Source organism: Rhineura floridana, chromosome 7 (genome assembly GCF_030035675.1).
Source record: "Rhineura floridana isolate rRhiFlo1 chromosome 7, rRhiFlo1.hap2, whole genome shotgun sequence".
NCBI lineage: Eukaryota > Metazoa > Chordata > Lepidosauria > Squamata > Rhineuridae > Rhineura > Rhineura floridana.
This window is the reverse complement of record NC_084486.1, coordinates 100,535,712-100,558,115: the sequence shown is the minus strand read 5'-3', so window position 1 is coordinate 100,558,115 and position 22,404 is coordinate 100,535,712. Positions and strand designations below refer to the sequence as shown.

At 43.2% G+C, this 22,404-nt stretch overlaps 1 protein-coding gene across 3 annotated transcripts in view; it reads right to left on the bottom strand.

Moving 5' to 3' along the window:
• The window catches only part of ST6GAL1 (ST6 beta-galactoside alpha-2,6-sialyltransferase 1), a 111,078-nt gene extending 94,213 nt beyond the window's left edge, over window positions 1–16,865 (bottom strand). Inside the window, exon 1 of one of the 3 annotated variants that reach the window (XM_061636709.1) lies at window positions 16,457–16,865. The gene's annotated coding sequence lies outside the window, so the exon portion shown is untranslated. Of the gene's footprint in view, window positions 1–15,219; window positions 15,306–16,456 lie in introns of those variants that run through there. The other 2 variants (XM_061636713.1, XM_061636711.1) reach the window with 2 other exon arrangements.
• Between the last annotated feature and the right edge of the window lie 5,539 nt (window positions 16,866–22,404).

The following is a 22,404-nucleotide window of genomic DNA, read 5'->3' as shown; positions in this document are numbered from 1 at the left end:
ACTTGTGATCCCTTGAACATGAGAAAAAATCTTCCACGCAGGTGAACCTGACCAAACAGGGTCCCCAACTGAATGGAGGGTACAAGAGAATGAAAACACAAGCCCCCTATGACACTGGAAAGATCAGGGAATGAGCAGGAGGAGCCACATAGACTGGGATGCTGGTGGTGGGGCTTGTTTGCATGCCCCTACCTCTCCTGCCCCCTCTCCATGAATTCAGCTTCATGTGTTCAGGCAATTGCTGCTATTCAAGATTTCAGCTACTCCATTCCATCCCACCTTCCAATAGTCAGTCAGTCAGCATTCCATGGTCACTCATCATGCTCTAACCTTAATTTGCTGTGTGTTTGGGTCCCTCCTAAGTCTGAACATCTGAAATAGAGAGAATGTTATATTTTTATTGGGGGCAGCAGATCACTTAATAGGAAATTATCCACACATTCATGAGATTATGGTTCCCAGGATTCACTGCGATAAGCCAAAGCAGTTAAAATGATAACTGGTTTAAGTTTGCAGTGTAAATCTGTCAATATTGGAATTATTTTAAGGTGTGCCTTTCCAGACATATAATTTATTAGGCATTACAGCAGCCAATAGGCTTATTAGGCTGAAAGGGAGGCTAAATGTGTGAAAATAAATCAATAAAAGGAAGATATAGCAACTATCACTGATGGTCTCCAGAGGGGAAGTCTGTTGCCCCGTGAACTACAAAGAGTTTTCTGGCACTTTAAAGACTAACAATAAAAAAGCTTTAATGTGGCACAAATTTTCATGGAACAGATCTTATTTCATCTAATCCTGCATCTGATGTCACAGACACTAGTCCACAAAAGTTCATGCCACAATAAATCTGTTAGTTTTATAGTGCCACATGACTTTTTGTTTTTGTTTTGCTGATAGACCTGTCTGCTATGGAACAGCTTCCATTTGCCTTACAGAGTCCTTCCAGTATATGGTCATTCATTCTCCCCAATCTTTATCCCACCTATCAATGAGAGATCCAATTTAGTAGCAATAATAAGTGAAGGCAAGAAATCATGTTGCCTACTCTGACCCTAGTACATATCAGTTCTGGCTTTTAGATAGGAGCAACCCTACTGTTAGCAGCGTGAAGAAGCTCACTGGTCAACATTCATTAAGTACTAATATCCCAAACCCACAGGAAAGCAACTAAAATATCACAAAACAGCAAGCAAGCTTTCAGGTTCTCCAGCTGTCTCTTTCTTGTGGACCAATATAGCTATCTGTGTTTTCTGTAAGTAGCAATACATAAGCTGGAATGTCATTATCATGCTTTCATGCATTAAAACAAATTTAAAACTTTAATATGTATCTAATTCTGTTAAGATAGCAGGGGCATAATTGATGAATGGATAACTTTGGCAGTTAACAATAATTAATTTACTTTAAATGCAGTGTCCATAAGACACACATTTTTTAAATATATATTATTGCTGGAGCTGATGACACTGGTCAAGAACAATTCCTGTCTGCAGTTTTGGCTGAAATACTATATAAAGAACAAGTGCAATTTAGGTAGCATACCTGCCACTGGATAATGGGTTGTAAAAATGGAAATGGACTGCCTTCAAGTCGATTCTGACTTATGGCGACCCTATGAATAGGATTTCATGGTAAGCAGTACTCAGAGGGGTTTGCCATTGCCTTCCTCTGAGGCTGAGAGGCAGTGACTGGCCCAAAGTCACCCAGTGAGCTTCATGGCTGTGTGGGGATTCAAACCCTGGTCTCCCAGGTCATAGTTCAACACCTTAACCACTACACCACACTAGTTGAAGTCAGCAGAAATCAGATTCCTTTAAGGCTAACCACCATTTAGTAATAATAGTATCCTAAGAAAACCTGCAGTTGATATAAACATAATGATCCATAATGCCCTTTTTATTAATTATTCTTTGAAATACATCAGTCCACATAAATTACTTAGAATTAATCCACAGAAGATTGCTGAATTGCTTATAAAAAAAAAGGTAAAGGTGTCCCCGCACTTATAGTGCAAATATAAATAAGTTTATTACGGTCAATGACCAGCAGACATAAAATATGCAGCATAATCATAAAATGTATAGTTACAAAGTGGCAGTCAACCAAAACCAATAAAATAATAAAATCCTTTAAAATCTCTAGGCCAATGTTTTCCTGCAGGCGATGGCGGCTACACAGAATTTGGCCACCATAATAGTGACACGTGGTTCCCGGTCTTCCAAGGGTGATACACTGCAGATGACTTGGGACCTCTGCACGTTTTGTACATGGGGAGATAAATAAAAGTGTCCTGGAGATCTCGGTATAAGGAGCAATGTAATATCACATGATCCACTGATTCCACAGCCCTGGATCCACAGGGATAGACCCGTAGGTCGTAAGGGACTCTCTTGTATCTACCCTCCAAGAGTGCTGAGGGAAGTACATTAAATCTCGCTAGTGTGAACGCCCTTCTATACTTAGCAATACTCAAGTTGGCTAGGTAATCCGCAGGTGCGGGGGAGACATTCCTGAGCCTCAAGTTGGTATATGCTGCTAATAGGCTCAAACTATTTTGCAACTCGGTATCCCTTATTCGTTGAATAATGGCATCTTTGGCCTTATAAAAGCCAAGATCTAATACCGCTTTTGTCGAGAAACCGAGAGTAAGCAGTTTGTTAGTTACAGAGTGTTTCCATTGAGATTGAAAAGTATCTACAAGAGTAAGAGGGGCTAAGCCTAAAGGTGCAAACGACATCTTTAGCCAGAAGTTAAATCTAAGAATCCAAGCTCGCGACTCCATTTGGAAAGCCCCGACTTCCAGGCGTAAGGCAACATTTGGGACGCAGCCTGGAACACCAAGGATGCTCCTTAGGAATTTGGATTGAGTGCATTCCAGGGGAGCAAAATTACCCTGTGCACAGAGTTGTGAGCCGTATAACAGCTGGGGAGAGACCTTGGCATTAAACACTTGCATTGCCGAGGAGACATACTGCCCCCCCTTTCGAAAAGAAGAAAGCAAGTAGGGCTCTTGTGCTTCTCTGGGCATTCTCGGCTGCGTTGCTAATATGCGTTTTCCAAGAACCGGAGGAATGAAATGTTATACCCAGGTACTTGAAAACTGGTACCTGGTCAATTGAATGATTGTTTAATTTCCAGCAATGTTTAATCCTTTTACGGGAAAAGCCCAGTATCTTAGACTTGGCATAATTTACCTCTAAGTTCTCTAGCGTACAAAAGGTAGTCAGCGCTCTCAAAAGATGACGAAGCCCCACCTTGGTTGCGGATAGGAGGGCCACATCATCTGCATAGAGCAGGGCAGAAAGAGATCTGCCTACCAACTTTGGGGGTGCGAATTTACCGCCTCCAGATATTTAGGTAATGAGTTAATATAAAAATTGAAAAGGGATGGAGCCAAAATGCATCCCTGCTTAACTCCATTGTAAGTTGGAATTGGGGCAGACAGATGGCCATCGCGGTTACATCTTACCCTCAGACATGTTTTATCATATAAACTGCTGATTAAGATTAAAAGGCGCCTATCAATGTTGGTTTCACCAAGTTTTTTGCAGAGTCTCTGCCTTGGGATCAAATCAAATGCAGATTTGAAATCTATGAAGGCCACATAAAGAGCACCACCAGGAGATGACATGTACTTCTCCACCAAGTGGAGGAGTACCAGCCCCTGGTCAATAGTAGAGCGTCCTGCTCTAAAACCGGCTTGTTCTTCAGCTAGAATATTTTCATCCTCCAGCCAGTCTGAGAACTTCATAAGGAGATGGCTGGTGTAGAGCTTGCTGATAATGCACAGCAAGCTGATAGGACAGTAATTTGCAGGATACACTCTTTTCCCTTTTTTATAGATGGGGATTATAATAGCTAGCTCCAATCTTCAGGGATATAAACTGTTTGATCAATGCATGTAAATAGTACTGCCACAATTGGGGCCCACCAGTCTATGTTGTCTTTAAGAAATTCCGGAGGGATATTATCACAGCCAGGTGCTTTACCCAGTTTGAGTTTATTAAGCGGTGAGACAACTTCAGAAATGGTGACTGGAGGCCAATTAGGCAGGGTACTAACATTTGTATCCTCCCCATTTGTACTCGAGCTACTATGGCTCTTGGTGAAGACATTCCTAAAATATGATTCCCAGACACCAGCGGGGATGTGAAAATCCCTGCTGGCAAGTGCAGGCTGCCCAATTTTGGATACAGGTCACCAGAAGGCTGCCGAATCTTTTGATCTGGATGCTTTTATTAAGTTTTGCCACAGGTCTCTCTGGGCTTGCCTTTTTTCCGTCTTAATTAGGGTTTTATAACGTTTCTTAAGTTCGTAATACTCAGGGGGCACAGAAGGTAAATCAAGGGTTCTGTAAGACTTGTACATTTCCGTAAGGGCATTCTTCAGATCAATACATTCAAGATCAAACCAGGATTTGTGCTCTAGATGGAAAGCTCTGGGTTTTTTTAGTCATTTGGAGGACAGCTGATTGTAAAGGGAGCAAATCAACTCCTGATAGAGTTCTACTACTGTTTCAGGGGCCTCAGCAGTTGTTATAGCTTCACAAAGGAATTGCGGGCCCTCTGATTGAAGAAGGTTTCTCATTTCCTTGGCAAGATTGGGAGTCCATTTAATATGGGAGTCCCTATGTTCCGCTAGCAAATCTACCGTTGGGACACTGGCCAACTGAAATGGTTCATCTCCAAATTTAAAGAGCATCGATAGGGGTAAGTGGTCACTATCACTACATATGCCTACGCAGCAACTTAACACGGAGTTCAACAGGTTATAGAAAACCATAAAATAATCGATGATAGAAGCCCCCGACTTCGTTACAAAGGTATATTCACCGCTCCTGTCCCCCTGTACACTCCCATTTAATATCACCAGGTATTTGTCATCCATAATAGGTACAGTCCCACAAAATTGCATTTCGAATCTTTAGCCTGTCTAATGGGAGAGGGTGAGCAGTCTCCAGTTTCGGGGGGGACAAGATGGAAATGGGAATACAACACTTCAACATTGGGGCCAGTTCTCGCGTTAAAATCTCCGGCCACTGTGATGTGGGCAAGGGGAAAATCCCTCGTCAGCCTGTTAATAAACCTCTCCAACTTCCCCCAGGGGGCCATAATTTCCTGTTTCCCAGATCGAGGGGAGGTATACGTTAATTAATAATAGGTGGTGTATGGAGGATTTAAGCAGCAGGGCAATCGCAATATTATCTAGCTCCCCGATTGTGCTAGTGTGTATTCCCAATTTAGTCGAGACTGATATTGCTAGACTGCCTTTAGGGCGTCACCCCCTGGCACTGGGGATTGCATCGAGGGAGTATGCGGGAAAGCCGCTCACCGCTGGCTCTTCTCTCAACCAAGTTTCCTGGATAAAAATGATGTCATAACTGTTAATATATATAAGAAAAGCTGGATCAGCACACTTATTTGCCCAACCCGCAATATTCCAAGATAACTTCAATACTTGGGCATGCTGGGTAGGCTTCTGTCAAAAAGGGACAAGATGGACTTTCCTCCCATGCCGAGTGCGGGACTAGCCTTCTCAACAGGATCTGGGGTGAGGACTCGATTGTCTATCTCTGATCGCTTATCCAGGGTTACACGTAATAGATTTTTAGCAATCTCAGATTTCCCATGCTCTGCCAAGTCTTCTTCTAAGAACTCAATCTCCTCCAAACTTGGGCTCCATCTGCTGACATTTGAGCAACATCGAGCCGGGTACTTGCTTCGAGAGTCATTCCAGTTGTTTACTAATTCAGGAGTGCCAAGTTCATTCGCCTCCAGAATTCTCATCTCGGTCCAAGAGGGCGTCGGTTTAATCAGTGTAGGATTTCTATGGATAGAGGGACACGTCATAGGAGTCTCACTATACTCTTGTTTATTGGCCACATAGTTGATATCTGCCAAGACCTGGATGTATTTAGCTCCAGGCATCCTTTCTTGTGGTAACTTCCAGTCATTCGGGTACACCTCCTTTTGGGCCAAAACCTTATGTTCCTCATCCACTCTTGGCGCCGCACTTAATATCCCGCCTTTGTTTTGGTTGATAGCCATCAGGCGGGTTTTCAGGTCTTCCAACCTCATTAGTATCTCCTTTTGTGCCTCCATAGGTAACGCTCCAAATGAGTCCAGGAGCCTGCTTTCTTCAATGTCAGCTGGGGTTGCCTCATTGCTGGGAGAATATCTTATAATTACATCGGTGCCATCCTGGCTCTTCTTATGAGGGGAGTCCTTCCACTCGTCGTAAGGGGAGGGAGTTTTTTTTACAGGGGCCAGGTTTGGTTTGATTCAATAGCCTCTGCATTTTCTCCAGCATATCACTGTCTGCGCGGGTTCGAGAAGCGGTAATCAGCTCCCTGGGGGAACTGCGTTTTCAAAAACTCTTGTGACAAGTATGTCATGCTCATAAAGGGCATCCCGCCGTGCCAGTAAAACATTAGCCAGGCTCCAGTCCCTAAAAGTGATCAAGGCCCTTGCGTTTGAACCATTAAAGTAGAGGTATTCTACCCAGGCTAAGTCACCTATAGAAAACATGCCCGGTAGAACTCCCTTCAAGATGTTGAGAAGGTGGAGTTTCCGCTCTGTTTGGGTAAGCTGGCCTCTTGGTTTTGGATACTTACACAACATTAGTTTCTTATGATTTAGAACTAAGTTCCAGTTGTCCACCATACAGTTCTTCACCTTGCATCTATTAGTTTTAGGAGAGATGTTACTCAGCAAGGCTTGTGCATTCGGCTCCTGGGCAAGTACTGCACTAGAAGTAATCAAATGTGAGTGGGGGCCAGGACCGTGCTTTGGTTCAAGAGGAGGTTTGCCCTTAAGAGTTTCCTTGTTACTAGATGACATACTACTCCATTTCTTGACCCTCTGGACAGGCTCATTATCTAGGTGCCTAAATAGCTTCCCAAATTCCATTTTTTTATATCTCAAGGGTTTATAGTTCTTAATATTTTTGCTCTTTTTAATAAAGGAAGTACTAGCGAATTTATTGGTTCTAGCGTATTTGTATGGTTCCCTTGAGTTAGGCACCATAGCCGGTTATTAGGGGACTTGTTAGCATTTGGCAGAGGGTCTGGCTCCCCTCTTAGCTGTTTCACTTTTGTAACCGCTAGGAGATCAATGAGAGAGGTTAGAAGGCTGTTACTTTTATCTAAAAATGATTTAATTAGTTCAATATCTTGGGAAATCAGAAAAAGCCAGCCTTCAACTGGAAGTTCCCCTGATTTGTTCGGTTTCTCCGGAGGCTCTGGGGAATTTACCCCCACTTTATGCACGCTCAACACGGGCATATGGTGAAACATCAGCTCTTCTTCTCGATTATCTAGAGTATCCTGCACCAAGTGGCAAGTAGAACTAGGCTGAATTGTAGTTTGCGCCAATAAAAGTTCACATGCCAGATCAATATTGGCGTCATTGTCTTTGACTTCATTGGCCTTGCAATCCGCTAGGATTCCCTTAGTATCCACAGACCAGTCAAGGTGTGTGCACTCTGTTTCGGTGCAGCCCACTTCACTCATCAGCGTCTTTGCAAAGAACTGCGTAATCTTCAGCTGGTTGCCACTCCCTTTTAAAGACAAGCCTTGGGAGAGAGGAATTCCCAGGGTCCTATACCCAGAACGTGTAAACACCATTTCACTGCAGATCTTCCTTCCAAAATTCCCTTAGGCTCACTCGTGTAGAACAGAAGTTGCTGAGATAAACTTTATATCCCAGCAGAAGCAGGGTCTTTGAGTTCTCCACTGCCACACTTGACTGTTAACGAAGGTGTAGTTCAAGCACACAGAGTTAGAGCCCAGTATAGATTTGCTGAGCTCCTCTGTCGTTTAGGATTTCACAGCTTGTAAAACATGGAGGTGTTTACTCCGCTGTCCTTTAACCTTTATCCTTTACGCTTTCTTTTTAGTCTTTCGTGTCTTACACAACCTGGCTTAATTTCCTTGTAGTTCTCTTTTACAAGGGAGTCTTTTGGTTTTCTTTTACAAGGGAGTCTTGGAGATAAGGAGAGGAGGGTGGGTTTATAGCACATAGAGTCAAAGCCGACGGTTGGGAGCAAACTCTTATCATACTCTTATCATACTCCCCCTTCCACAAGCTCTGTGCAGGATGATTCATTTGCTCTTTTACTAGTACCGACTATGCCTAAAAGTTATGATATACTCAACTATATATAGGAGCATGTCCAAGAAGCAGCCGATGCCATCTCTCCCCAACTGGAAGTCGTTTCCGACTCTTAGGGTGACATCTTGCGATGTTTACTAGGCAGACCATATATATGGGGTGGGACTGCCAGTTCCTTCCCCGGCCTTTCTTTACCCCCCAGCATATGCCGGGTACTCATTTTACTGACCACGGATGGATGGAAGGCTGAGTAGACCTCGACCCCTATTACCGGAGATTCGACTTCCTCCTTCCGTTGGAATTGAACTCCGGCCGTCAGCAGAGCTTCAGCTGCGGTACTGCCGCTTACCACTCTGTGCCAACATCAAAATGAAATCTGCCTTCATAATCATGATGACTAAAGAGCTGGTAATTTGACAATAGCTCTGACCTAGGGCTATTCTGTGGTTTAGGTTACATACTTATGTCAGAAAGAAGAGAGTAAGAGCTATGTAAACTTATATTTGCAGTACTTAGCTCCAGGGCAGGATAAAGAGAAAGGATTAAGTTGAATTTTAGGTGTTTCTTCAGCCATAGAAACCAAATTAGCACACAAACCACCAGCTTCCATGGTACGCAAGAATACTTCCCAATTTGCATTTCTTCAGTAATGCAAACGGGTAACTAGAGACAGAGGCATGCACAGACAGTCCACATAAACCCAATTCATACTTTTACCACAGAAAGGAGAAAAAGGCAAATTCAAGACACTGTGTGTTTACCACAGAATCAGTCACAGAGGAAGCCACTACTCTTCAGGCATTCCTCCTCATGTAATCAGCACAGGGTACCCCCTCTATCATGCCATCAGTCCTATTGGCCTCCACATACTGGGGACTGAACTTATAGTTAGCAAGGAACTTTGTTTTACTTGTGGATGTTCCCCATGTAATTTAGAAGAATAACACAAGCAATGCAATGGGGGAGGGGCTCAGACAAGCTACAGCTGCTGAAAGTTCCCTCTTCTGCAGTTATTAAAGATGCACCAACCCTTCCCTTTTTTGCATCGAGCCACTCTACTGCCAGCCCATCTGTGTCCCTATTTCATTGCCTTTCTGATCTCTGTCCACCTGCACCAGAACTGGGCCCCAGCTGCCACCTATGTTGGAGCTAGGTCAAAGCCTTGTAAAGTATTAAGAAGGAACTATATAGTAGCACAATCCCTCCCCTTTTTTAACAGTTTGGGGGTCATTTCTTTTACTAGCTTTACATTTTGTACTGTACTGTGTATTTTATCATTTTGAGGATGTTATATTCCTACCCTGGTATCAGATGGTACACAGTGGGTTAGAAATCTCACAAATCAGGAGATGCCAACTCATCACCTGCAGGCACCATGGTGCCAGCAAAGGCCTTCTGTGGCACCCCAGTAGGTAGCCCAGTATCTGAGCTTTTTTTTTTTTTTTAAAGTACGTCTCTAGCCCTCCTAGAAAATAAGCTACACAGCAAAAAGTGCAGTTACCCTTCCAAGTGATTTCTTTGAAATGAGCCAGCCTGGGTGCTCCTGCTTGTGTTATTAGCCAATGAGTGAAGCCAGAGCTGTGATTGTTTAGACAGCAGGTAATAGGGCTCCCTGGGGTCCTAAAGAGCTGCTGCTTTGCCCTGCCACCTTTTAGTGCACTTTTCCTGCTTCTGTCTTTTTTTCTAGTCCTTGAAATCTCCATAGGTTGAGCTTTCTTTTCCCCTAGCAATTAAGATGCATCTTTGCTTTGCTGGGTTCCCCTGAGATCAGGTAGTGCCTAGAAATTATTTTCTGCAACTACTACTCAGGGCTGTGGAGTCAGAGTCGGAAGCAATTTTGGGTGCAGTCAGAGTCGGTAGAAATGTATCAACTCCGACTCCGGCTTCAAAATAAATTTTGATTGACAATTTAAAAAAAATATAAATTCACAATGTCAAAGAAGCTTCCCATGAAGTCAGCTGTATTTGAGCATTTTACCATAACTCAAGATGGAAAACATTTTGTGTGTCAGTGTACGACACGGGACCCAGATGAAGACAAATGTTGTGATGCCAAGATCAGCGCATATTCAAGCAGTGATAAAAATACTCCTACGAGAGCATCCAATTTAAAAAGACATTTACAGCACTTCCCAGGGCTGTGGAGTCGGAGTCGTGGAGTCAGAAGCAATTTTGGGTGGAGTCGGATAGTAGAAAAATAGAGGAGTCGGAGTTGGAGTCAAAGTCGAAGGCTTGGCGTACCGACTCCACAGCCCTGCTACTACTACACGATAAGTGTGGATGAATGGTAAAGAACCTCCTCCCTCCATAAGAGGCAAATGTTAAAACTCTGCATGTCTCCTGCTATGCAGGAGCTAAAGACTAGGGACTCATTAAGACTTCACTATATAGTTAACTTACAGTACAATGGTATACATGTCTACTCAGAAGTAAGTCTGTGTGTGTTTAATGGGGCTTACTTCCAGGTAAGTGGGTACAGGATAGCAGCCTATGCTTTGGTTTAGGGTTGGCATTGGAGAAAAACAGGGTTCTTATGCCTTTAACAGTTGTATAGCAGGTAGAAATTCAACTAGTCAAGCTTTTTCTAGTATAGAAATACAATTATGGGTAAAGGTTCACCATGACTACTCTAATTTTGTGTTAAGCCACACTCCTAAGGCAGCCATTTTGTGACTGGTGCCTCCAGCACACTCTCAAAATTTGAAATGTGCCTCTGGTCCAAAAAGGTTGGTGACCCCTGCCACATTTTTTTAAAAAGCCTAAGTATGCCAAATCATCCTAAGGATGCCCTTTCAGAATGAAACTGAAGCATGTTTGTTCAGAAGAATATTCTGCATCACCACTGATATAAGAGAACAGAGAGCATGAGCCCCACATGCAAACTGAAAACACTTCCATGTGTGCACAGGGAAGTCACAGATTCCTTCCAGGTGCGTTCACTCGTCACCATGTTGCATGTTGTTCCAGAGGGCTCCCAGACCAGCAGCAATGGGATGCACACAAGGGACCATAGCAGGTGTGGCTAGACAGAAAAGCCAGAGTGCAGGCAGGAAAATCCTTTGGATTCTAGTCCATAGTTTGAAAGGATTTAATCAGTGAGCCTCACTTTTCTGCATTTGTAATGAAGTCAGGGTTTTCCCATCCTAAGAACTCATTCAGTTGCTGATGCAGAACATATGGGGAAAACATATGGATTTTTTTATTGTCCTGACAAAGGCAAGAAGAACTGACAACCTTAATCCACTGTCTTGTTAGCTATTCTGACCAAAGCACTTGTAGGGAGCTATTCCAATTAAGGATTGGGTGAATATTTGAAGCAGGAGAGCTTGACAATGTGAACATCCCTACTTAAATATAAGAAAGGGGACTGATGCAGGCATAGCCTGTCACACTGCTCAGACTATCTTTGCCTTCTGATCATCCATTCCAGTCAATGAGAGACGGTAACTGAAACTTTATGTGTCTGTTCCGACCCGGGATGATGGAACTTGTAGCACAAACACATCATCCCCAGAGGGAAAAGACACTCATATGCCAGTTCCTGCCAAAGGAAAGGCCCATCAATGGTCTCCTTTTTCGACTGGAGCCCTCCTCTATCTGCTACCCACTGCCCCTTTCCCAAGATTTTGTCTGATCTGGAACCTGGAGCAGGGGAAGCAAGACACCTCAGCAGATCTCCACTCGGTCAGTGACTCTGAAGAGCTGGCAGCTCCATATATCCTTCCCCCAGGACTAGAGGTCTTCACACCAATCACCTGGCTTCCTGTCTGGCTCTCAGTTCCCCATTCGTCACAGGAGTAGAGGAGATGGCAAGCCAGGCAGGAGCTTCAGAGCTATAAGCAAAGTTCCTGACTACCTGCATTTGAGGCTACTCGGGAGTGAGAACAGGTTACTACCCATGTTCACTGCATGTTGCAAACATCACACTCTATGTGCTTATAAGTGTGAAATAACCTAGAGAAAATGTATATGTTGATGTGTGAAAATGAAAGCATTCAATGAAGGCCATGTGTGCATGGCCCACAGACCAATTTTAAACAGGCAACTAGCAGACAGAAAAAAGAGAGCTGCATATTCAACTTCAGGCAATAGTGAGGATATATACCTTTAAAAAAAAATAAAAAAATCTCCCGCTTATAACAGCACTGACGTTCTACTTTCAGAGGATATTACTAGTGATTATGGATGTGACAGAAAAATAAAATGGAGACAGAAGCAATTGCATCCATTTCAGCCTCTCTCAACAGAATGCAAAATGGATCCAACATTGACAGTGGATCTATTTTCTGCTGGTATATCTATCAGTAGTAATAATCAGGCAACAACAATGACAAAGTACCACTGGAGTTAGCTTGAAAGTCAAAGAGATATGAAAAATAGGATTCCCAACATGGGGAATTTGGTGGAGGAGTGGGGAAATTACTGCTAAAGATTTTACTTTTTCATTTTTTTATATTTCTGCAAATATAAAATAAAGACATTGCAGTGTGCAATCAAGCCTTGAGAATGTTGTTCTCTGAACATGATGAATTTAGGGTCATTAAATTTCAGTGGGACTACTCCAATTAGGACTGGTTTGCATACAGTCCTTGGTATGTCCCACTCACCCAAAGTTCCCCATTGACCCTTTCAGGGGCAAAAATGTAGGGTTTCCCCCCCTCTCTTAGATGGGTGGAAGTGGAGATACTTAAGATTGTGATACTTAAGATCGTCAAACTCTCTCCCCCCCCCCCATTATTTAAAAACAACTTGGCAGACAAAATTCTTTGTCCTAAACATCAAAGCACATATGTACGCTGCAGCTGATGGAAGTTGTAGTCCAAGCTCCTACTGCCTCCCTGGGCTCCTACTGGGAGGAAGGGCAGGATATAAATCTGATTGATTGATTGATTGATTGATAAAAATTAGGCAAAGAATTTTCAAGGCTGAAGCCAACTATAGTTTCCACTAAATATAACATTCAACTCAGCCTGCTATTCTAAGTTCACTTATTCATGCAAAGTTTCTTTGTCATAAAGAAGGCCTGGAGTTTTAATCTTTTTGATTGCTATCATTCAAATAGTAGCTCAGTTCTAACAAAAACCAAGTTCGTCCTCTGGTTTCACTTTCTCTTAAATCAGGGATTTGCCATTCCCTTCTATTTGTTTCATTGGGGAAACGGATGATTTTACATGGCTATGTGAAGGTTCTGTGACAGGAAAGGGGAACCTACAATGCTGACTGGGAATAAGAGTCCAACAACATCTGGAGGGCCACAGGAGCCCCCTCACTGGTCTAGGATGTGAAAAACTCAAGACACACACACCCCATACAACTGAAATGGCAGAATCTTTCTAAGATCTCTCTCTATAGTTTTAAGTAGTGTGTCAGAGAAAATACTATTTCGTTTATCCTCAGTGTAAAATCATGGTGTCTACACATAGAAAGTAACTTGTTTTACTATGGATTAATTAATCTGGAAGGCCTGGTACCCTTCAAAATTGCTGGTGTAGCCAAAAAGCACAAAATGCACTCTTATTGTGAATGTAAAAGATCATTAAAAGTGTGATAACTACTTAAAGTTACCTTTTCTTGAGTATGGTCTTCCAAGAACCACCACTTATGATACATTTTTACTTCAGTTCCAGTTCCCAGCATATAAGCGTATAGCATCCATTTTGAAGAAACTGATACTGTATTTATTTTATTTAATATTACATTTACATCCCACCTGTTCTCCAAGGAGCTCAAGATGACATACAAACATGGTCCTTCTCCCCCCCAATTTTATCCTCATATTTTGTACTTGAGTACTTGAGTACTAAGTATAAAGTTGTGTCATCAGAAATGACCCTGGGATTCCTGTTCATCTGTCCCCAGACAGAGAAGCACCATGGAAGTGCCAAGGGTTCTCCTCCTCTTCCTCCCTGCAAAGTTGTGGAAAGGTTTGCCACACTCTGCAACTAGTTCCAGAGGACTGCTTCCCTTTGCATTGCTTTGATGGGCTGACTACTGTACAGGATCCAGCATGGAGCTCAACTATGTAGACAAAGATTGCTGGGAAGTTATGCAGGTAAACATGTTCAAAATATGGATCTAATGTACAGCTGGCCAACAGACTCTCTGGCTACAAAGCACCCATCACTTCTCTAGAAATCTATGACAAGAGGTCTCAGCTGTCATGGTTCTTACTGGTCTTATTTCAATTCTAACAGTGTTGCTCTTCCTATTAAAGTGGCAACTTGGGGGAAAATTCCATGATTTCTATTGGACAAAAATCACAGCCAGTGGACGTTTTACTCAAGAACACATGACAATGTCTGTCTTTAGAATCTAGGTAGAAAGCCTATGTGAAGTTTCACACAGACAAGTCCCATTAAAGTCAACTAAAACTGTCTGTGCCTACCTAGAGCAGCAGCCTTAAATATACTGAAAGCTAACATCAATAAAACATTAAAATCCACATGTGTCTCCCCCAAGTTCTGCATATTTTTTGTAACTCACATTAATCACTGCCTAGCAACAGGAGATGCCAAATCCATCCACACTTGAAAACAAAATATCTGGAGCAGAACTCATGAGAGAAAAATATCAGCTCATGTTGTCCTCCTATCACAGAATTTGCAAGTTAAACGCACATGCTCTCCATTATCTATTCTGGAAAAAACATTAAAGAAGCATTCTACTTCCGGAAAGAATAATATAGAGAAAACATATACAGATACATGCTCAAATATTAAAGTGCAATATATTAAAGTGCAGCTCTCCTGTACAAGCCTATCAAAGCGGATGTGAGACGTGCAACTGTTTCTGCTTCCCAGTAGATTGTACCCACTACTAATAAGAAAATAAACAAAACATTCATTGCCATTCCACATAAAATGTTGCACAGTGCAAACAACAGAGGAACAAAAACTGTCACAACAGATGGTGAGAATACAAGGATCTTCCAGAAAGAACAGCAGTCCTGATTACTAACATTATTATCTCAGCAGGCTGCTCTTTTCTACACAGATCTGATGTTTAACATTTTTGGTTCCAACCCAGCGAAGGCTGCTCTGTTAGGGCAAATGGGGCACCCGCCACCAACCCCAGTCTGCCCTGCAGTCATCTCCCACCTGCCTACCTTCTTACTTCCAACCAGTAATGGGGGCGGGGCAACGGGTAACACTGACTATCTGCCCTTGTAGAACTTAGCAGAGGAGAGGATGGGGAGGACTAAACACTAGAATTAGTTGGCTGTGGGTATCACTGGCTTTGACCCCACCTCCTGTTTGGGCTCCCTGCCTTCAGCCCCACAGCAGTCCCAATGGACACCAGCCACCACTGCCAACAGCAATTGGCCAAAAAAAGAAAACAAAACAAAAGCTGGAGGAATGATTGAGAGGCTGAACCTGTTCCACTGGGAGTTGTGCATCTCCAAGTCATCTCTCCCTGCCACTGAGGTCCAAGTTCATTCAGTCCTCTTTGCTCTTGGATCTGCTTGAGCAAAAGCTTCAAGACCCCCAATCAACAGGCAAACCATAAAACTTTCCAAGCTTGCCTCAGAAAAGTTTTCCATCACAAATGTATCTTCCCGACATTTGGGAATTGAACTGCTTATCCAAAACCTTGAGGACTGTTGCCACTGAGCCTTCCAGTTAAAGTTACCATTGCAATGCAGAAACAGAGGGTTGTATTCAACTAAGCCCAACTCAGAGCTCAGCAGACTCGTTGAAATTAATGTCCCTAAGTTCGCCACGTCAATTAACTTCAGTGGGTATACACTGAGTAGGATCAGCATGAAATACCAACCCATAACATGACCAACTTCTTTACTGTTTCCCCGTGTCAAGATCAAAATCGTACATTAATAAGCTTGGGACAATTCGGAGAAACGAACCTTTTAAACAACATTAAACACGGGGTAAAAAGACTGTTCCAAGTCAGTTTCCACCCACTCCCCTGTTATTTGCAGTAAATATTACAAAACGTTAGAGCATATTAAGCATGTACGGGTCCTCTCTTTCTCTCTCAGGGAATTACAAGGATCCTGAAAACGGCAGGATCTTTGCGATTTCCCCAAGTGGAGATGCAGTTCCATTTCAAAAGTAAGAAGAATGGGGGGGGGGGATAGGTGTGTGGAGACAGCTCAAAAGGTTCCGACAGGGATTCAAATCTATCTCGCAATTTGAATTGGCGCTGCAGACACGATCAGCAAGGCAGGGTCGCATATAGGGAAGCTCATCCATCCATCCGTGCATGCAGACAAAGCTGTGCGCAGAACGCGCCCCACTCACTCGCCCCATGCGCCAATCAGCTATGTCACCAGGGCGTGCGTGTGTGCAGGGACGGATCCACTGAAGTTGGTGGCTCGTACTCACTCGAGATCTTCCCCGCCGCCGTGTTTGTTGTCGCTGCTACCGCTGGCCGCGGCCCAAAAAGCTGTACGCGCGCCCGTGTCTCCTTTTTGCCTTTTGTTACCGCCCTGAAATCCAGGCGTTTAAAAGCCTCCCGCCCAGCCGCGGACGCCTTGTCGCCGCGCAGTTTTGCACAAAGGGTTGGCCGCGGAAGCGGCGAGCTGCCAGCTTGAACGAAAGGGTGACCCCCATCGCGTCAATAAAACACAAGCCCGGCCAGAGAGAGGAGGGCGGTGGGTGGGCTAGAGGGAGGATTATGCATAAATAAGGGGGTGAGAGACCGAGAGGGAGATCCCAGAGGGAAGAGTCTCATCCAAGGCCGGTGGGGGGGAGAATGGGAAATAACCCTTCCGTACAAAAAAGAAGGCGCTGCGACGCTCCTCGATCCGCCGCCGCTCCCTCCCTGCCACAGTTGGAAAAGGCTTTGTGCAGCGTCTAAGAGGCGGGGGAGGGAGTGGGTAGGACGACCCCCGCGCCCCTACCGCCCAGCCTCACATCGCCAGAGTGCCTCCCACCGTTCTTTCCCACGCCCTTCCTGCCCGAAGCTTTCGCCCCGCTAGCCCTTTAGAGTCCGTTCCCACGTGGGAGATGGAGTCGCTAGCTGGTCATACCGACGGGGCCGCAGAAAGCTGCAGTAGACAGGCCGGCAGAAAGCTCTGCCCGGCTGGGGATGGATGGCGGGGCGTATGAGGGACTCGGAGAAGGCGAGGGGAGGATCCGCCGTCCGGATCCTTCGGTGCAGCAGACCGCGGATCGGAGCCAACATAAACACCGCTTGCCCCTTTTCGCCATCCTTAACCGTGGCGGACGCACATGCGGCCGAGGCTGTTGGCGGAAGCGGCTACTGTTGCAGTCCAGCCTTTGTCTCGAGTTTCCCATCATCAGAGGCTGTAAAACGTACAGCAAGATGTGGTGGTGAGCCAAAAGAAAGCTGAGCGGGGGGGACAGTAGCATTATACTGCCTGGTGATACGATCTTAGAAAATCAAGGCTTCATTGGAGCTGCGATTTGGATAGAAAGAAAAAAATGCCTTTTGTAAAGTTTGATTAACTATATGACATCAAATAGGGAATAATAAAGAAATCATACCCTGGCATCAGCCGCATGTATCAGTCTTTTTTATACATGAAGAAAAAGAGTCACACAAAATACGTTAAGAAAATATTACTAACCTCGTCTATATTGCCTTATATAAAGAGAATAATTTACCGCTTATCCCATAAACAGAAGAATGTCCTGGACAAATACATCTTATGCCTATTAATGTTGAAATAGTCTGTAAGAGGATTCCACGTAGCATAACACTCTAATGCATCTACTGTCACTTTCTATGCCTTTGAGCACATGCAAAGTACATTCCCTGCATGGCATGGCTACAATCAGTTTCCCCACAGGTATGCGATACTTAGAATGGGGAGGGGGCTCCGGGGTGAGGGGATGCTTTTCAGACAGGCTTAGGCCCCAGGAAGTGTCATTTCAGAAAACAATCACTGATGGGAATGGGGAACATAGGGAGGAGGGGAATGGCTGCTCTGAAAGGTCTTTGAGTCCAAAGCACATATAACACAGGTATTTTCCACAGACCATTCATCCTCTACTACATATACAAGCCAGGAGCATACATAAATTCCTGCACACACCTACTTCCAGCATTCTCAGTGTGAACAGTAGTGTAACTAGGACAGGGTCACTTGCCCAGAGGCAATCCGGACAGGGCTGCAAAATAGGCATATATTTTCAGATATAGTGAAGAGCTTTAAAGAAGGGTAGATGAAAAGCCAGGTTTGTGCTTGCAGGGAGGCTTAGTGGGGGAGCAGATCAGCCTGAATAGAACCTCTTGCTGGCTTTCTACCTGCAGCCTAACACAGCAAAGCATGAACAGTTGTTTAATACATCTGATGTTGGAAGAGAAAACCAGAGACAGATGATTTTGTCTGTACCCTGCAGATGGTTTGTGGGAGAGGGGTGAAGGCACAGCTTCTGAGTTTGACGTAAAACGGGGAGTTGATATGAATAGGGAAGCCACAGAGGTACCCTCTAAAATGCATAACATAACCCTTGCTTGACTTTCTGAAAATGTTACCAGTCACTTCCCCATCAGTTCCCCATAATCCTCTGCTCTGTTTTGTTTTTAATTTGTTTTATAGATCATTTTAATTATAGATAAGTTTAATTTGTTTACAGATATAGATAAATATTTCCATGAAGGTAGGATGGTCCTTTTGAATTCTTGGGGCAAAGAATTGGAAACCTGCCTAGGCATACTGATTACTGGTTAGGGGGACAAAGTGTTAGAACAGGTAGTTGGACACTTTCCTCCCACCAGCTTCTTTGCTCCTCTTTTTTCCCCAGCCTGCTCCTTTCTTTCCTCATCTAACCTAGCCTTTCCCAGAAGAGACCAAAGTTGTGACTAGCTATAGTACTCCAGGGAAAGTGGGGAAGAGAAGGGGAGGGCCTGCCTGCCTGCCTGGAAAAGCCAGCATGGAACAAAACAATGCATTGTGCAAGGGCCAGTCTCTCAGACATCTTGCATCAGCCTGTGTGCCCTGAGTTTTGGTTCTTACATACTGTTCTATCTCCCTCTTCCCCAAGCAGGCTGTGCTTTGTTTTGAAACAGGAGATTTCTCCAAGCTGTGTCCAATTGCCCACACTTGCATCTACTATTGCCATTCAGGAGTTGACTTTTCAATGCCTTCAGTTGGGGTTTGTTTTGGTCAGCTTATTTTACAAGAATAAATGAACACATGATACAAGGTAGAAAGAAACACATTAAAATAATTGTAGGAGAAGAAATTATTTTCTTGAGATAACGTGGGCTGAAGGGCTAGTAAGTGGAAGGTGCATCTTGTCCCATGATGTATTGGAATACAGGATTGCTCTGCCCAGCTAGCGACACTGGACCTTAGAATACTAAAGGGCTGGGATCTGATATTTTGATACCATTTGTCCATGCTTTTCAATGAGATCATCCTCTCTAAGACTGCTTCTTAAAATAAGGCCTGTCCTGACAAGAGGATTGCATCCTAGGCAAGTTTAATCTCCCAAGTAGAAGTTGTCCTCCCCCTGCCATATTTTCCCAACACAGAAAGCAGGCTGTCCAATTAAATTTATTTCACTAAAAAGTAACTGACTGGTACATGCTCAAGGTTGTTTGGGAAAAAAATGTTTGGAAGTTAATTGATTTTATGCTCGCTTTGTGATTTGACATCACATAAATGCAGGACTAGCAATCCTTAAATGAATTATTAAGAGTTATTATTATACAACTTTGACAGATTATATGAAAGCATAAAAAGTATTTTGAGTAATTAAAATATACAAAATTAATTAAAATATATAAAATACACCTTTGAACTATATTTCAAATATAAAATAAACATATTTTAGTAGCTTTTCAGGTAGTCATTAGGAGATTTGGGGCATGTTTTCATGTTTCATTTTTTAAAAAACTAAACTATTAAAAACTATAAATATAACACAATTTGGGTTGTATTTTGGGTGTCCCCCGCAAAATTCTTAATACAATCAAACTGAAGAACTTATTTGTATCAAAAGACTTCTTAAAAATGACTCTTCAACCCCTGAAGTATTTTATCATCTTCAGGAAAGGCACAAGTTTAAGTAACTGAAGCAATCTAAGAGAGAACTTTAAGTTCTCTTAATGTCTATAATGTCTTACAATGGCAAATTTTAAAAATGGCTATGGAACATGGGTATTCTGTTTGCCTCATGCATACACTGTCTGTGTGGGAAACCACATAGCTCCAACTGCTTTATGATCCCTACTTTGCATTCAACTGACTTCTCTAATCCCTGAGCTCCTACTGGGAAGAAGGGCAGGATATAAATAAATAAATAAATAAATAAATGTGATCTAATCATATCATATAATGTAGTTGCTTTTCTGTTATTTAGGGCAATTTAGCAATGCTGTGTTCAGTGACTGATTTATTCATCAGTGCTCTCCATTCAACTTTCTGCTCAAGACTCTAGGCTGAAAGAGTGAGTTTGCTCATCAAACTTTGTGCTGTATACTGAGTGAGCAAAAGGACAAAAAATATACTAGGAAGTCCCACTAAAACTCCTCTGTTGTCACATAATGCAACACTATAATTTAAAAAGAGTAATCCATTTCCAGTGCAAGATATCAACAATACATTTTAGGTATAATTGAGATGCATAGTACAATTTAAATTGCATTTGGAATATAAATTTCAAATACATGATTTTTCTTTTCTTTTTTAATATTTCTTTATATTTATTTAATAAAAAACATAATTCAATAACACGTAAGAAGAAAGGAAATGGAGACAAACAATTGGCTTCTCCTACTATATTCTCTATTTTTGGTTTTTTTCTTCCTGTTGCTGAGCAAACTATGTGTCTGAACAAAGGGGATGTAAGCAAAATTCACAGGAAGTAAAATGAAAAGGAAACTCTCCACAACAAAATAAAATATTCTCAAGTCAACTAAACAAAGCAGTCATATTGCCCTTACAGGATATTTGGGGAAATATTTGGAAGTACACACAAAAATATGTTGTATATATTGGGTTTGCAATGATTATTTCTAAGAGTTGACATAGGAAGCTCTCATAGCCATGAAGCTCACTGGGTGACCTTGGGCCAGTCACTGCCTCTCAGCCGCAGAAGAAGGCAATGGTAAACCACCTTGGAATACCGCTTACCATGAAAACCCTATTCATAGGGCAGCTGTAAATTGGGATCGACTTGAAGGCATTCCATTTCCATTTTGAGTTTACTTTTGGTTTTTACTAGAATCCCAAGATCTACCAATCAGAGCCAGGTGCAAAAGCCATATGATGAAAGAATGGGGCTCCTCTGAGCATATTTTGAGTCCAGGAATTTGTTTCCAGTACCAGAACTGAACTGAGCTCCCAGTCCTTTCACTCAAAAGTCCACTCCCGAATAGTTTTCTTCATTACAGCAGTCTAGTTTAGGTGGAACAAGTGATTTTGTTGTTGATATTACAAGAAAATTGAGAGTCAAAAGCCCTTGCCAACAGTCTACTACTGTATAAATCGCCCAGAGATCCACAAGTCTATCACATTCTACATTCTGTCCACCTCAGTCTACATTGACTGGCAATGACACTCTCGGCTTTCAGACAGGAGTCTTTATCTGCCCTATCTGGAGGTGCCAAGAATTGAGCCTTGGTCCTTTTACATTCAAATGATTTGCTCTTCCTTTTGTAAGTCTCTGCCAACGGAGTGAAATACTTTATGGTTGCAGTAATTAACAGATAATGGCCAACAGTAAATCTGTCAGGCTTGAGTCGAGAAAAAGAGCCCCGCAACTACAATACCAGGTAGAAAGAGCTGAGAGAGTGTAGAACAGATGAGTCCTTGCAAGTCCAAAGTCAAGGTACTGGAGATTCACTTAGGCAGGGCAGAGTCAAAGACACTGGAGTGCAAACCGGGCTGGCCACGAGGTGACATGGAAGGTTGACATTGTTTCCAGCAAGAGCCCCAAGCCACTTGCAGTCTTTTAAGCTCAGCGTCTGAAGCCAGGTGTTTGCAATCAGCTTCTCTCTTATGAGAGCTTGTGGTCCTTAAACTGGTGACTGCCTTCGCTGTTCTAACACCCATTGGTGTCTCCTCTCTGCTGGGGTCAATGTAGCTTCCTGATCACTCTCTGAATCTGACAGGATGGCTCCAGCAGGGTCCTGCTCCTTGTCTGAGGGCAAAGGGCCTCTCAGCTCATCCCTTCCCCTGGGTCTGAGGTCTCCCATTCCCCTTCATCTGTTGAGTCCTTTGAGCTCCCAGACATTATGTGGGAGTTTCACAATGGAACACTCTAAGTTTTTTTATTTCATAAAAAGCATCTGCGTGGAGGGGATTTGTCTTGGGGTTGTGATATGGAGTTGGCAAAACACACTAATTCCCTAGCTT